The following is a 4,545-nucleotide window of genomic DNA, read 5'->3' as shown; positions in this document are numbered from 1 at the left end:
TTTCGAAGACTCTAACACATGGGGCCTTAACTAGTGTTTGTGATGTTTTCTTAGAACTTGAGCTGCTGTTTAACAGGAAATTGTTTCATTTCCTTGTTTAAATCCTTATTGTTGTTGATTTGACTTTCAGTTTTCATCACTACAAGTATTCGTTATGGCTAGGTTAGTTGACTACGTTATGTCTTGTCAGTTTGTTTATTTTTTCAGTGAAAAGAATTTCAGTTAACAAAATGTTATAAGGTTTTCAACAGGGCGTGTTTAGGCCATAAGATTGCATCTTTTTCGCTGTGCCTGAGCCCAACATTGTTCCATGGCTTTTTAACCAGACCCGGATGAATAAAAGAAATCTTTCCACGTTTGGCCCAGCAAAATTTCATCGTTCTCGGGCATGCAGAATGCCATTGGGTTCTGATAATAAGCGTCTCTAACTAGAATCATCGTGGCCCAAATTTGCAGAGCCGAGCAGACCATTCGCATTTCCTGACGCTAATAGTTCGTTGTACACCAAATTTAGGCTAGGGGACCATGGCAGAGAAGTCCATCATGAAATAAACCCTTTCTGAGAAGAAATTACTTGACAAGTGAATTGCAAACAAATATGTGATTCTGGCTTCCATAGCAATTGCAAATTGTGACAAAAAAGTTTATCCAGACAAAACAACATTACCAATTAAGAGAAGCTAATACCAGTGAAACAATATGAAGAGATCCTGTGACCACAAGAATGGCTGGCCCATCCAATGGTCTTTCTCTAAGAATTTGATTTGCAAACCTCAGAGAATCTGATAGTGAACTCTCGGCTGCCACTATGATTTCATGTTTTGAGACCCTTTTTGAACAAATAAATTTGTCCTCAAATAATTCCCTATTTTCAGCCATTCTATCATGGAGAATTTTGATGCCCTATTCTCTGGATGCTTGCATCCTACAATCTCTTAAAATAGATGCCGAAGTAGTTCGAGATGTGCCACCAGCAATGTCAGCTTCTGTTAGGAAGACAGCCTCTAATGGTCTACCAGAGAGAATATGGTAAGATCACAGTTAAATCTATCCAAGATATGCATATTCACTGCTTTTAGCTACCAAACATATTAAAGCAATGAAAAGCCGAAAAATGACATTTCTCAAGGTACAACCTAGGAACAATATGAACAAGATTAATTGCATCCTGCTGACACCCCAGTCTCAAATTATTTCCAGATCTGATTTTGTTCATTACAATTTAGCAGTGATGTGATTAATTAAACTCATCATAAAACAAACATAAGTTGGTTTATACCTGAAAGAAACTCTTTAGCAAATGCTAAGTGGTCTTGATCACTAGCCATTGCAACCACCATAGCCAATCGTGAATCTGGAAATATTATTTGCATTGTTTCCAGTAAAGCTTTAGTGGATTCTTTTGTGTGGGCTAAAAACAAAAGAACACAGTCAGAACTACCTTTAGAGAAGTGCCAAGTTAGCAATGTCTGCTGAGAAATAGGTATGCAGAAAGGAAAATAAGATAAAAGAAGGAAACAAAAGACTCTACAGCCAAATGAAAGATGATGAAGAATTTCTTTTAAAATGTCTTGGAATTTATATGAAGCCGATTGCTTTCAAGAAAAAGCAGTTACCAGCCAACGGCTAATTACAATCTGTGTCCATCTAAAACTAGAAATAACTAACAAAGAGAATGAGAGAATAAATCTACATCAAGCGATACTGTCAATCCCAGTAATCCTAATGTCTCGGCTTCTTTTACATGTTAGAAATTGGCTTCTTCCTTCCAAGCATGTATTCTCCAAGCCAGCCCTAATAGATCCGTCTAAGATTCTCCATCCTGAAGTATCCATGAAAGCATTCAAAGAAACAATAAGAAATAATAAATGAGAACAAAAACTTAACAGGACTCAACAAAGCCTTAACCACTTATTCAGTTATTCTCAGGTAGCATTCACTCCACCATTACTAAAGTTTAGCTTGCCATGCTATTGATGAGTTTCCATGATTTTGACTAGAAATCAAGCAATCAGAAAAAACAAAGACTAGGCACCCACCTTGATTGCAAAGGCAAAGTGCTGTATATGTTGCAGTTACTGCATTTTGAAGTTGATGAGTTCCAAGCATGGACAGGTTTAGATCACGTAACTCAATGGACTGTGTAAATTAAACAATAGTTGGTTAATCAAAGTTCATCAACATATAAAAAGAACTAAGCAAGATTTCTTTAAAAACCAAGTCAAGGCATACCAAATTACACTTGAGTAAATAGGGCCTTCGTCAATGGAATTAAATATAAAACTGCAAGTTCTTCCACTGTAATGCTTGGAAGAACATACCAGCCGAAAGTCACGGTCAAGTTGTATCATCAAGTAACAAAATTGCAAAGGTCGACCCTTGAATGTGCTGATTCCTTTTATGGCTGTTCTAATTCCAGCATCAGATGCTGATACTATAGGTGAAGACACTAATGATGCCCTGTCACGGAGAAGGCAATCAATGTGTGGAAGAAAAGGCCCACCTCAAATCAACTGAAAATTTGAACCATTAAATGGGTGTTATATCTCATAACAAATTAGCATGGTAAAGATGCATGAATGCATGTCAGTAGTTAATTTTAGTAAGAAAGCCAGAGAATATGGAGTACTTTATGAAAAATGTTGGATAATTGTATGCAAAGTTATCATCACTGGTATCTGACCAGCCCTCAAATCAACATATCAAGCAAAACACTTTTGGTCTAGATGAGTCAGAGAATTCATATCAAAGTGGTTTTAGAAAGCACATATCTAGAGCAGCTGCAGCAAATACAATCAACACTAAAGTATTTATGACCTCATTAGACAAAATACTGCATAATCAAAGTGCATCATACATTTAAAAAAGAAAAAGAACATCATATACCAAAGATAACTGTGATTCAAATCCATGCCATTCTGAGTAAAAAGGTACTAAACGACAATCTCAGTGATTGAATACAATAAACTCAGAGCACACATAGACATAAAAGTGAAACAAACTTGTGCAGGGAAAATAACCCAACTGGACGACCATGTTTAATGATTCCAGCCTTTGTCACTGCAATATTTTCCAAAGAACCCCCAAGCGCAGCCAAATGTTCATCACATATTGTTGTTATGATGGATGCGGCAAGTTCAGAACTAGAAATAATGTTTGTAGCATCCCTAGCACCTCCTAATTGCGCCAGTCAGATTACAATTAAATTAAAAAACAGTGAGTCTAACTAGCACGCAGATGTGAATGTACACACACACACACACACAGAAAAGAAGATTTGAAGAAATCAAATAACCTCTATGATTGCAATGTCAACATTCTCTTGAGCAAATTAAGTAAATGCCACAGCAGTAAGAACCTGAAAATAAATTAAGCCATGTAGCTTATTCAATTAAATGACATAAAAAAAAAAAACTCATTTAAGGAAAATTACTACGTACCTCAAAGTGAATAAGACATCCGTTTTCAAGCACAATAGCGTCATCAAGACTTTGCTTAATAATCCTATGAAAAAGGGAATTCAACGTCTCGGAAGACACCGGCTTCCCCACTTTTCCGACCGCCATACGTTCCCTTATATTAAGCATATGTGGACTGCCTAAACAAGGAAAAAAATACAATTAAAATATGTAATGTCATCCAAAACGACTACCAAATGTGAAACGGCAAATCAAAAAGGTAGTCTTCTTCGTTTCAAATACCTTGTATAAGAACCAACAGAATAACCTTCCGTCCTTAAAATGTTGGATAGACTTGCTGCAGTGGATCCCTTCCCCTTTGTTCCAGCAATGTGAACACTCTAATTTAAAAAAAAAAAAAAAATCAGCAATCAGAAATGGAAAAATAGAAAAAAAAAATTTTTAAAAGAAAAGGAAAAAGAAGAGGACAGGCCTTGAAGATGGACTGCGGATTACCAAGGCGGTTCATTAGGCGTCGCATCCGGCCCAAATCAAACCCATCATCGGAGTCGGTACCGGCATTTTTTTTTGTCTCCCGATTTCTCGTAGTTTTTGAGAGAATCGATGAATTGGATGAAATCCTTGAGCTCCGGCTCCTCTGTGTATGAAGAGAACCATTGTTTGGATTCCAACTGAAAATTTTTTAAGGGTTTTCTTCGAGTGAGAGTGGAGTACCGACTGATAAGCTAACGGTTTTGGTATCCGAACTTTTAAGAAAATGTTTAAATTGTTACCTAAAACAAAAAAATATACAAATCACCCTTGAACTTTTAAAATGTGTAAACCTCTGTTTTGTGAAAAATAATTTTTATATTTTTAAATATTTATATAATAAAAAAATTGATTGGTTAATTAAAAATAATTTATTAATTAATAAAAAATAAGATAATTTTTTAAAAATTTATCTTACGAATTTGATAAAAAAGTATTTTTCAAAAAAAAATTATTTATGAGTATAATTATTTATCAATACTTTCAAAAATAATTTTACTTATAAACAAATTTGTATTAATAAATAATATATTAATAAATAATATATTATATTAATAAATAACATAATAATAAATATTATTAATTTAATTAATAA

General features: G+C 34.6%; 1 long non-coding RNA gene across 4 annotated transcripts; it reads right to left on the bottom strand.

Annotated features, from left to right (window-relative positions):
• Window positions 1–307: 307 nt before the first annotated feature.
• Window positions 308–4,222, bottom strand: LOC111290131 (uncharacterized). Of its 4 annotated transcripts, none has more exons than XR_016346683.1 (8): window positions 3,892–4,222; window positions 3,702–3,799; window positions 3,441–3,598; window positions 3,296–3,358; window positions 2,233–2,460; window positions 2,040–2,139; window positions 1,280–1,822; window positions 308–1,012 (listed from the first exon to the last, which is right to left on the bottom strand). It is a non-coding gene; the product is annotated as an uncharacterized LOC111290131 (long non-coding RNA). The 4 variants fall into 4 exon arrangements; XR_016346684.1 differs by having other exon boundaries at window positions 2,233–2,513; window positions 3,915–4,172; XR_016346681.1 differs by having other exon boundaries at window positions 310–1,012; window positions 2,233–2,513.
• Window positions 4,223–4,545: the final 323 nt, after the last annotated feature.

This window comes from Durio zibethinus, chromosome 11, assembly GCF_047325235.1.
Source record: "Durio zibethinus cultivar Kanyao isolate XHJ-2024 chromosome 11, ASM4732523v1, whole genome shotgun sequence".
Taxonomy (NCBI): Eukaryota; Viridiplantae; Streptophyta; class Magnoliopsida; order Malvales; family Malvaceae; genus Durio; species Durio zibethinus.
The sequence above is the reverse complement of the archived record's forward strand: the minus strand, read 5'-3'. Positions and strand labels throughout refer to the sequence as shown.